The sequence below is a fragment of the Peromyscus maniculatus genome, chromosome 4 (genome assembly GCF_049852395.1).
Source record: "Peromyscus maniculatus bairdii isolate BWxNUB_F1_BW_parent chromosome 4, HU_Pman_BW_mat_3.1, whole genome shotgun sequence".
Classification (NCBI taxonomy): Eukaryota; Metazoa; Chordata; class Mammalia; order Rodentia; family Cricetidae; genus Peromyscus; species Peromyscus maniculatus.
Genome location: NC_134855.1, coordinates 77,172,793 through 77,186,033, shown reverse-complemented (window position 1 = coordinate 77,186,033; position 13,241 = coordinate 77,172,793).

The following is a 13,241-nucleotide window of genomic DNA, read 5'->3' as shown; positions in this document are numbered from 1 at the left end:
CCATGGTGAGGTTTTTTTTTTTTTTTGTGTGTGTGTGTGTGTGTGTGTTAGGCCCCAGGGGCACGTTCTGTGTCCCTCCTCCATCCATTGTAAAACATATTTTGCTAAGCATTTTCATATATATATATATATATATATATATATATATATATATATATAAAACCTTTGACTTTTTAACATTTGTCATAATATTTAAGTGACTGAGGAAAGGAAATAAAACTGATGATCCCAATAATCATGAAATATTTAATTTCTGCCCCTTCTTGAAAAAGAAATAAACTTCAAAAGATAATAGGAACATAGGTAATTTGAGATGCACAAGGTGGTATTGTTTGGTCAACCTGTCTTCACATTTTATTTCTTATTTTGTGAAATTTGATGATTGATGAACTAACTTAACAGATATTTGAAGAAAAGCTTTTAATGGGAATTTGAACCATATAAATGTAACTAGTATTAAGTGCTTTTATCCAGTGATTAGATATAAATTCCTCAAGTTCATTGTTAAAGTTACTCACAGCCCAAGAAATAGAGCTTTAAGAGCCAACATTCTTAGAAGTATTCTTCAAAATAAAATGACAAAATGAAACAGTTAGTCTCGGGTATATTCAATTCCATGTTGAGAGAAATGGATAATAGAATCTGCCATAGATATTTGAGTAAATAGATGTGCATGACAATGGAAGTTAGCAAATGTTTATCAAGAATTGCCTCTCAGTTTCAAGAGGTCCCAGAAGCTTTTGTAGGGCAAAGGACATAGTCAACAAGACAAAATGACAGCCTACAGTATGGGAAAAGATCTTCACCAACTCCACATCTGACAGAGGGCTGATATCCAGAAAATATAAAGAACTCAAGAAATTAGACATCAAAATACCCAACAGTCCAATTAAAAATTGGGCTATAGAGCTAAATAGAGAATTCTCTACAGAAGAAGCTCAAATGGTTGAAAGACATTTAAGAAATTGCTCAAAATCCTTAGTCATCAGGGAAATACAAATCAAAATGACTCTGAGATACTATCTTATACCCGTCAGAACGGCTAAGATCAAAAACACTGAAGACAGCTTATGTTGGGGAGGATGTGGAGCAAGGGGAACACTCCTCCACTGTTGATGGGAATGCAAACTTGGACAGCCACTTTGGAAATCATTATGGTGCTTTCTTAGAAAACTGGGAATCAACCTCCCTCAAGACCCTGCTATACCACTTTTGGGCATATACCCAAGGAATGCTCAATCATACCACAAGGACACTTGCTCAAGTACGTTCATAGCAGCATTATTTGTAATAGCCAGAACCTGGAAACAACCTAGATGCCCTTCAACTAAAGAATGGATAAGTAAAATGTGGTCATATACACAATGGAGTACTACTCAGCAGAGAAAAACAATGACATCATGAGGTTTGCAGGCAAATGGATGGAACTAGAAAAAAATCATCCTGAGTGAGGTGACCCAGACTCAGAAAGACAAACATGATATGTACTCACTCATAAGTGGATACTAGATGTAAATTAAAGGATAACCAGACTGCAACTCACAGCTCCAGGGAGGCTACCTAGTAAAGAGGACCCTAAGAAAGACACAGATATTGCCCAGTGACTGGGAAATGGATGAAATCTACATGAGCAAACTGGGGGTGAGGAGGGGCAACGGATGGCAAGGGTTGGGGGAAAGAGAGTTTAGGGGAGCAGGATATCCCAGCTGGATCAGGAACAGAGTGGGAGAACAAGGGAAGAGATACCATGATAAATGAAGACTCCAAGGGAGTAGGAAGAAGTAGAGTGCTAGAGAGGTCCCCAGAAATCCACAAAGATATCTCCACTGTAGACTACTGGCAATGGTTGAGAGAGTGCCTGAACTGACCTACTCTGGTGATCGGACAGCTGAACACCCTGGCTGTCATGACAGGACTCTCATCCAGTGTCTGATGGAAGCGGATGCCGAGATCCATGGCTAGCCCCAGGTGGAGCTCTGGGATTCCAATTGGCGAGAGAAAGGAGGGATTGTATGAGTGAGAGATATTGAGACCATGATTGGAATAAGCACAGGGACAAATAGCCAAACTAGTGGAAACTCATGAACTGTGAACCAATAGCTGAGGAGCCCCCATGGAACTGGACTAGACCCTCTGGATAAGTGAGACAGTTGATTAGCTTGAACTGTTTGGGAGGTCCCCAGGCAGTGGAGCCGGAACCTATCCTTGGTACATAGGCTGGCTTTTCGGAGCCTGAGGCCTATGCTGAGACACTTTGCTCAGCCTTGGTGTTGGGAGGAGGACACTGGACCTGCCTGGGCTGAGTCTACCATGCTGGACTGACTCCTCAGGGGAGACCTTGCCTTGGAGGAGGTGGGAATGGGGGTGGATTGAGGGGGAGGGCTGGAGGGTGGGAGGAAGGAGGACAGAATAATCTGTGGCTGATATGTAAAATTAAGTTAATTATAAAATAAAAATATTTTAAAAAAGAATTGCCTCTGAGAGTAGTTGTGAGCAACATAAAAATCTTGGTCAAAAGAAAAGGAAGAAAATTTATAATTATTTCATATAATTTTCACTGGTATTGGAAAAAAACATGAGGACATAATATGGAAGAGAATTAGCATTGAAGTATCTGATAAGATTTGGAATTGAAATGAATGGAAAAGGTCATGCAGAATTCAAGACATAGAATATTCTGTGTAAGGAACAGCTAGTATAGATGCCTGGGTATAGCACCAAAAAGAAGAGTCCATATATGGGGAGAAGGTAAGGTTTAGGTCAGACAAAACTATTTAGACTGAAGTAAGTCAGGAGTTTAATTTTTAATTTTAATTTAATGGTGCTTCTAATGAGGTACAGGGTGGGAAGTGATCTGTCTTTGACACTTTATAAAATGTTATCTCTCTGCTCTGTGAGGACAAACATGAGGACCAGAGAAATCAGTAGAAGATGGTTTTAGGTAAGAATAAATATGTGAGGAAGAGACAATTCTTTTTTTTTTCAGTCTTAATTTCTTTTTTTTTTGTATGAAAACTTTTTTATTATTATTATTAATTTTACAATACTATTCAGTTCCACATAATAGCCACAGATTCCCTTGCTCTCTCCTCCCCGCTGCCCTCCTCCCCTTCCCCCCAGCACACCCCCCATTCCCACCTCCTCCAGATCAAGGTCTCCCCCGAGGACTGGGATCGACCTGATAGACTCAGTCCAGGCAGGTCCAGTCCCCTCCTCCCAGATTGAGCCAAGCATCCCTGCATAAGTCCCGGGTTTCAAACAGCTAACTCATGCAACGAGCCCAGGACCTGGCACCACTGCCTAGATGCCTCCCAAACAGATCAAGCCAATCAACTATCTCACCCATTCAGAGGGCCCGATTCAGTTGGGGGCCCCTCAGCCTTTGGTTCATAGTTCATGTGTTTCCATTCATTTGGTAATCTGTCCCTGTGCTTTATCCAACCCTGGTTTTAACAATTCTCGCACATATAAACTCTCCTCTTTCTCACTAATTAGACTCCCAGCGCTCCACCCGGGGCCTAGCCGTGGATGTCTGCATCCAGATTCCTCAGTCCTTGGATGGGGTTTATGGCACAACCATTAGGGTGTTTGGCCATCCCATCACCAGAGTAGGTCAGTCCGGCTGGGAAGAGAGAATTCTTATGTGTTTCCTTAACACATTGGCTGGAGATTTAAACACATACATTCATGTCTTATGAAAATGGCCCAATGACATTTTATATACAAACAAAACAAATTATTTAAAATTTCTTAGTTTGAATCCAGGTATTAGTAAACTATGTTCAGATTTGATGCTTATTTTGTAAATATAAGAAATGTAGAAATTAATGATGACCATGAAGAATTTAGAAAACAAATTATCTTTACCTGAACATTGGGTATATTATGATATCATTGCTTGATAGTAAAAATATGGCTTTATATTATTTTAGTACAAATTATCCTGAGGATTGGTTTAATGCATGGTAAGTGTGATTTCGTAATAGAAATGAAGAGTAGGAAGTTGCTCAAAATCTGCCATACAGAAGTCAAGACTGAAATGGGTGATTAGGGTTAATTGTTGCCAGAAGAGCAAGCACAATATTTAATAAAAGGACTGATAGCATATGGTTTGATAAAATCAAAATGAAAAATTTCTAATGGCAGATGCCCAAGATGCCCAATATCTACAAGGATAATTGAAAAGGTTAAATATTGAAACAAAAGAGCTGCAAAAAGATGCTAGAAGAAATTGCCTCAGATTATCTCTACTTCATCATGGCTTAGGTTGTTGCTTTCAAGTTTTCCTAGTCACTAATATTTCTTTTTCTCTTTTTATTTTTGGCTTTAGAAAAGAAATTCATTTGTTGAGTTGATTTTTGTTTTGTTTTGTTGTTGATATTTATATAACCTTTTAAGTAGTCAGTTGATATTTTTTAAATTATTGTAGGATGTCTTTCTTTTTTAATCTTTAAAATGTGTTCTACTCATACTAGCTGTGCTTACTTATACAAGACCCATACAAGATAAATCCAGCTTAAAGTCCTGCATATATGGGGGAAATAATCTCCAGGCCCAACTTACTAAGGAACGATTGGTAAGTGGTAGCTGCTGGGAGTGGGAAAGTGTTCTTGGAATGGCCAACTGGTTCTAGTGCATGGTCCTAAACCCCCAAGCCCATGCACACATTACAACCTTAATAAGCCCTAGTCAAAGAGGAGGAAATCTAGTCATGATTATTTCTAATGACTATTGTTATCAAAATATTTACCCAGGTGTTTCCCTTCACAAGATTTGTACTTTAAGATATTTTTGCAATTTTTTTTATTGTTAAAACATTTAACTTAAGATATCCTGGAAGCACTAGCTTTGATTTTCTCATTCAGATATTTCCAATTTTATAAATGGAGCAGAATTATATCTACCAGATTTTCCTTTGCATTGATGATTATTTGCAAGGATCCCAATTTTCTTCTTGCTGTAGCTAATGAATTGGTATCTTATTTGATTCTTCTTCCATTAAGTTGTGGGATTACTATGCTTTAGCTGTTGGGTGAAAGTTTTAAAACTTATTTGGTTGGTGAATTTTGATGGGACTGGTATTGTAGTATTTGGGTTTCTATGCCACAAGAAAATTTATATATTTCAATTCTATCTCTTTTTTAATTGGTTTTTCAATACAGGGTTTCTCTGTGTAGGTTTGGTGCCTGTCCTGGTGACTGGCTGGCCTTGAACTCACAGAAATATGCCTGGCTCTGCCTCCTGAGTGCTGGAATTAAAGGCATGCACCACCACCAACTGTCTCCATTCTATCTCTTTTAACACTCCTCTTTCATTGTGAATCTAATCCTGTCTAGACTGTTGAAGGATAAAAGGTCACATAGAATATAGGTGAGCTATCTCAGATGAAGATCTATATTTATTACTTTTCCGTTGTGGTGGTAGATATTTATGAATAAAAAACAATGTAAGGGAGAAAAGGTTGATTCTGGCTGACAGTTTGAAGTGACACATTTGAACATAGCATGGAATGCATGGTGGTAGGAACAGGAGGCTAGTTCCTCATTTGTATCTAGAGTCATTAAGCAGAGTATAATGAATGTTAACTTTCAGCCTATCTCCTTTTAATTTAGTCTAGGATTCCAGACTATGGAATGGTGAAACCCACAGCTCAGACAGATCTTTCCACCTTTATTAACGTTATCTACATAATTCCTTATAGTAGTGTTTAAAGAACCAACATAACCTAGAAAATCTCTTGCAGATATGCCTAGAGACTTGTCTCTTAGGTGATGCTAGATCCTGTCAAGCTGATTGTCAGGATTAACACCATGCCATCTCACACTAACCAGCTTCCAGCTGGACTACCTGTATGAAGACACACTAGTATATGGGATTATAAATTTCATTATTTTGAGTTGCATCTAAGTTATTAATTCACAGAAGCAAGAAATAAAAAATCTTTATTGACCTCTGTTGGATATGTTTGTTGCATAGTAATAGATAACTGATTCATTTCATTTCATTCCTTATATAAATTGATAAAGATATAGAAGTGAAACCATAGTGGCTTCAGCTAAAACTTTTGGACAAACATAATGTGTTAAAATTCTAGAAAGATGACTACATTATATTTTAATGTTCACATTTAAATTACTACTGAGTCCCTTTGTATCTTGTCTAGAGCACAGGACTGGAGAAAAAAACAAATAGTACATCCCTTATGGTATTTCAAAAGCTCATCTCACTTCATTGATTTTTTTCCCATGTATGTACAGTAAGGAGTTAAGATGAAACTGGAAATTCCCATTTTCTTTACTCTTAAACTTCCATTGGTACAGAAATAGACTTTAGGAATAAAGAATATTTCGTAAAATGGGTGAAGAGATTTTATTCTATTAAGCTCCATGACTCCATCATGTCCCTAATATGAGCATACTTTTTGCTTTCACATTTTGGGAATAATTTAACTAATAATACAATGTATTGGTCTCTATAACATTGAACACTTCTATACAAGACTATACCATTACATGGCAAGCTACACAGATAGGCTATGAGTCTTAAAAGAAGGTTTTTCTACTATATTAAAAAAGACTACAACCATTGACAAAAAATTCACCTTTTCTGATCATCTATGGAAGATATTTTCACCACCTCGACTCATTAGAGTTAGCAGATGCACATTGTCACATGACTGATTACTCTTCTCAATTTTTCTATTTTAAAGTCTTTACCAGACTTTGACTTTACTCTGTGTAAGTAACACTCTCTAGACCCAAATAGAACATAGTTGATCTATAAGAATGTGCTTTTGAAGACACTCTAGTGTCTGCTGTTCCATTAATTGATACAGCCCTCTTAATGCCACTCAATTTTAGGGGTTTCATCAAACTTCAGTTCTTTTGTAACTGTTGGCTAACTTATTTAGCCTACACTACTTTATCTTCTTTCTTAATCTGAACTCTGAAGCATTTAAGTGCCTACCACAATGTTAATTATTAAAAGTTATAGACCACCATAGCCTCAATTAGCACAGAACTACTCTAGTTTAAATATTAATAGTTTTCTAAATCATGCATGACAGTGCAGGGCATGTAGTAACATCTGAATTTAACACTTATGTACAGGCTAATAAAGCATAGAATCAGTCCCTAGGGAACACAGACAACTGTATTTAAAATTTTTAAATGAGTAAGAGGGAGATGGAAGCAAGAAATGGCTGTATTAAAATCAAAAGCAGATGAAGCCCACAGAATAATGAGAGGTAACAAGCAGAGCAGCAGAGCAGTTACTAAACATTAAAAAGTCATGCACATCAATGAACAAAACACAACATTCTTATTAGTCATTATAGTTCTTTGTGGTGCCTGTGGGTTCTGCACCAGATGTGATAGTATGGATAGTTCCCGAGTTTTTGTCTTGATATTGTTACTATGTTGTCACTACACTGGAAGTACTGAGACCAGGGAGAGTGGAGTCAGAAAATGAGGCAGACTGAAGTCTCATACAATAGTCAACTTTATTCAGAGTCTTAGACAATTTATACTCTGAGGGTTAAGAAAGGTGACAGGAGTAAAGCTCTCATGAGTTCAAGCTGATACCACAAGGAAACTCACAGAATGAACCTGGGTTCATAGGGGCTCACAGCAACTGAAGCAACAACCAAGGAGCCTGCACAGGACTGACCTAGGCCTTCTGCATATGTGTTAAGTTGTGTAGCTTGGTCCTCTTGTGGGACTCCTAGCAGTGGGAACAGGTGATTCTTTCACTGGCTTTTGGGACCCTACTCCTCATACTGGGTCTCCTTGTGCAGCCTTAATACATGGGGAGGTGTTCAGTCTTACTGAAACTTGATATGCCATGTTTTGTTGATATACATGAGAGACCTGCCCTTCCCTAAACAGAAATGGAGGAAGAGTGGACTGGGGGGTGGAAACAGAGGAACTGGAAGGGAAGGAACTGAGAGGAGAGAAGGGAGGGGAAACTGGGGCTGGGATGTAAAATGCATATTTATCACAATCACAAGGACAAGCTGCGTGTGGCAAAAACATGTTTTTCCATAGAGGCATATAAAGGAGAGTTTAAACATTTAATTGACCAATGACACCCTCCCCAAACCCCATACACACATCAAAAGAAAGAAAGAAAGAAAGAAAGAAAGAAAGAAAGAAAGAAAGAAAGAAAGAAAGAAGGAAGGAAGGAAGGAAGGAAGGAAGGAAGGAAGGAAGGAAGGAAAGAAAGAAAGAAAGAAAGAAAGAAAGAAAGAAAAAGAAAGGAAGAAAGAAAGGAAGGAAGGAAGGAGAGAGAGAGAGAGAGGGAGAGAGAGAAAGAAAGAAAGAAAGAAAGAAAGAAAGAAAGAAAGAAAGAAAGAAAGAAAAAGAAAGAAAGAAAGAAAAAGAAAAAGAAAGAAAGAAAGTCTGGACAGGAAGCCGTTGAAGAGAGTCCTTAAAAATTTATGGCTTCTGGTGGGGTGGTGGTGGGTCTGGCCCCTGAGCGTTTGGCCATGCTCCAGTGAGTATATGGGCAACACAAATTGGATTCAGTATATTTCTTTCTTTTTTTCCCTTTATTTGTGGAAGGGCACAAGGGTGGGAGGGTAGACCTGGGAGGAATGGGAAGCCAGTGTGATTGGGGAACATTATGTGAAATTCCAAAATAATCAGTGAAAATATTATAAAAATTAAAAGAAATATTAAGTAACAACTGTAAGGAATGATGACTAATCAGAAGGAAACAGACTCCTATCTGCTACAACTGGTAGGAACACAAAAACACATTCCAGTAACAATCCTTGTTTATTAGAAACAAGGCTCTTGTCAGACATTATGTGTTTACTATATATAATTATTTAGTGTTTGCAGTGTAAATGGTGCAATATGTAGAAAACACAGGGACATTCATATAGTATATCTCTCACATATGAATGAAATATTTTATATAATAAAATAATTTAGTCATTTAATAATATGGAAAATATTGAGTAATAATGGTTTATAATAATAAACTGTTTCATGTAAAATATATAGCTTATAGTACATAAATGTGTTATTTTAATACAGTTAATGTTAAAATTATGGGGATATATTCTGATACACATATCATTGGACAATAATTTCATTCAATAGCCATCACAGAGAGTACTCATACAAACTAAGGTGGCTACAATTTCAATTTCAATAGGAAATAGAATCTAAAAGGTTATCATTATATGTGGTTCTCTATTGACTGACATGTCATAGACACATATGGTACCATACTGTGTATTAAATAACATAATGCAGTAAACAACATATCTATGTTCAGATAATAAAATTATTTGCATTATTTATGGAAAGATATTTAGAAATATTTTTCTGTGTCTTTCAAATATTTCTACAATTTTAATATGAATACTTTCTTATTTTCATAAAGAGTGTAAGGATTATAAAACTTAAAATGTATCTTTTAAAAGCACATGTTATCCTCTTAAAATTAATAGTTCTCTATCCATCTTGCCATATCTAAGGCTTTCTAATGCTACAGGTAAGTTATCAGACTATAGTTACTCCAATGTACTCCAGTCATGTCCATCACTGTAAAAGATGATGTATGAATTTATACTATGAGACATAATATACAAAAAGTAAACAGTTCAATTAGTTGGCTTTACACTGCCACCTTTCACAAACTTAAAAAAAAAAAAAAAGCTCACCTGCTGTTGGTTGGTTTTGCTCTTTTGAGGAATCTGGCACCCAGCTCCCAAATAAATCACACACAGAGGCTTATTCTGAATTATAATTGGCCAGCCTTAGCTTGGCGTATTTCTAGCCAGCTTTTCTTAACTTATCCCATCTGCCTTTTGCCTCTGGGCTCCTTCCTTTTCTAACTTTTGTTATCTGATTTTCACTTTTACTCTGTGGCTGGCTGTGTGTCTCAGTGGCTGACCCCTTCTTCCTCCTCTCCTGGTTCTCTTGTTCCTTCTTCCTCCCCTCCTAGGTTTCTCCTTCTATTTATTCTCTCTGCCTGTCTATCCTTTCTCCTGCCTTGTTATTGGCCATTCAGCTCTTTATTAGCCCATCAGGTGTCTTAGGCATGGTAACACAGCTTTACAGAGTTAAACAAATGCAATGCATCTTTGCATCATTAAACAAATGTTCCACAGCATAAACAAATGTAACAAATCTTAAAATAACATTCTACAACACCCACCCAAGTTATTTACCTACAGAATGAAATTCCCTCTTTTATTGTTTTAAATAAATGAGTCTTTTTTTTTTTTTGGCAGCAATGTAAGACATATGGATATGACTCAAATCCCGGGCCAAAATCCAGTCTCTACTCATGCCAGCCCAGTGAACTTTTTCAGTTATAAAAGTGATCTCACATGTCTGTAAAATAATGTCCTTCTTGTGATTAGTAACACAGATCTGACTAATTGATATTCTTAGTTTCTGCTTCTTCATGACCTTCTGTGAGCTTGATTTTTAGGCATATCAGCTGTAAAAAAAAAAAAAAAAGGAGTGATAGAAGTTCCGTTATCCTTATTAGTAGAATCAATATCTATGAATTGTTTAGTATGTACTTAGCATTATGAATGCTATAAATATTTTTAGTTAAAAACACCTCACATGAGCTGTGTAGGATGTACACAGACTTAGAAATGAGAGAAAACCAGGCCATATATATTATAGTCCTGACTAAAAAAAAAAATGAGTTTGGTATCCCTTCTTAATAGGTAGGATTAAAAGTATTTGAAGATTTACTCTCCATCAGTAATGCAAATACCTAGAGAAAATATTCACAGAACTATTTAATTGTTCAACATATTTAAGTACCACTTTGCCACCCAATGAAAATCTGAAATAATGCAACATTAACCTGATAAATTAAAAACGCTAGACTTTCTGTAGTTTTTAATTTATTTACTTAAATTTAAATATCATACCCATATTTCTTGACTAATACTAATGTTAAAGAAAATTTTACTGTACATTTTTCTTTTATTTTGAAGTTATTATAATATAATCACATCATCTCTACCTTCCCTTTCTTCCCTCCAAGCCCTCCCATATACGTGTCATTGTCTCCTTCAAATCCATGGCCTCTTTTTCATAAGTTGTTATTGCTATTGAATGCATATATATATGTATATATATTGCATGCACACACATATAACACACACACACATATATATACATACGCATATACATACACATACATACATATATATATATATAAACCTGCTTCTATGTAATGCTATTTGTATATGTGTTTACAAGGCTGATCATTTATTATTGGGTTACCAACTGGTGTGCTCTTCCCTGGTGAAGATTATTTCTCCCACTTTGAGCATTTCTTAGTTGCCTGTAGTTCTTTGTGTAGGTTTGAAGCCTCGTGGGTTTTCCCTTTTGCACATTAGCATGTTTCTTGATATTCTCCTTGTTCAATTCATATTTAGAATTATACTTTTAATGGTGGAAAAAAGCAACAAAAGATCTCCAGAAACTGTATGGCCAGAGAACAAGCCAGAGAATGAGAGAAACTTCAGTGAACTTTCAATAGAATATTTTTCGTTATTTGGAAAATTTGCCTTTTAAAAACTTCATTGAAAGGTAAGGTATAACTCAATGTTACTGCTTTATCAAATGCTAACCTGGTATCTCTCTGTCTCTCTCTCTGTCTCTCTCTCTGTGTCTGTCTCTGTTTCTGTCTCTGTCTCGTCTCTCTCTCTCTCTCTCTCTCTCTCTCTCTCTCTCTGTGTGTGTGTTAGAAAAGTGACATCTGTAGCTACATTTCTACAAAAAATGCCCATCCACACAGTAACAAGCAGTATTAATGGCATTATACTTCTTCATTTATAGATAACCTTTAGAGAGAATTGTAGTTATTACCTTGTAATACCCTTCATTTATTAATGGCCCCTTTCTAAATTTCTTCCCTATTATATAGAAGAAATAGAAATGCATGCCTTGAAAATAGGGAAATATGATTTGAGCCTAATAATAGCTCAAGGCTCTCAATTTTAATTCAATTTTTTTCTCATTTGAAGGGTTGGAAGCTGATTCAGGTGGCTACCAGATGATGCATTTTTTGATGGAGATTTATTAAAAACTTTATTTGTGACCATTAAATTAATCATAAAATGCATTTTATTTTTCAGATTTGGTAGTGTTCATTAAAGCTATGAATGTTCTGTTAGGACTGTATCCTGAGATATTATTGTTGAGAAAAACAGCTGAACCATAATAAAATGACTGATAAGGACAGTAATAAAGAATAAGAGCATCTCATTTTATATCCTCACTTAAATCTATACTATCAAATATTTTTAAAGACTATTAGAATGGTTGATGAAATGAGCAACTAAAAAAAAAAAATGGCAAAATGGCCATGATTGTAAGTCAAGTAATGACCCCGTCTAAGGCTCTCAATGAGAGAAAAAGGCAATTTACTTTTATTTCTTCTTATTGAATATTGATTAAGAATTTATATGCAAGTTCTCAGGACCCTGGGGTAGGTAAGATAAGATCTTAACTTCCCATTTTCTTCCCCCATTTAGGCTATGTATTCAAGATGATGGATTTTATGTTATCACCTGATATTCATTATTAGTTGAAGCTCCCATTTTTTTCTTCCTGTTTAAAAACTTTTTTAATCCTAGTTACTTTTAAAATACTATATTTCCATTTTCTTTAAAAAAAGTTTTTCAGAGCCGGGTGGTGGTGGCGGCGCACGCCTTTAATCCCAGCACTCGGGAGGCAGAGGCAGGTGGATCTCTGTGAGTTCGAGGCCAGCCTGGGCTACCAAGTGAGCTCCAGGAAAGGCGCAAAGCTACACAGAGAAACCCTGTCTTGAAAAACCAAAAAAAAAAAAAAAAAAAAAAGTTTTTCAGGAAATTAGGACATTGCAATGTCTACATACTATTTTAAAAAGTGTGTAGATATGTAATTTTATGTTCATCTTAGCTGCATTTTGAATGGTTTGTTACCTTGTATGTGATATAAACCACCATAATTTGCTCTGAAACCATTGAGAAACTATGTGACGACTGCCTACATGTGTTTCATTTTTCCTCTCATTTAATTTAACTTAATTGTACTAGAGATTTGGTGGAGTTAGGAAAAGATGGAAAATTACAAGTCACATATGCTGTATAACATGTTTTATAAAGACATTCTTTTAAATGACAGTGGTGATACAACACTTGGCTTAATGCAGCAAAGACTTTAATACTTCTCTAGAGATGTGAGTCAAAGCATCTGAGTTTGAATGATCATTTA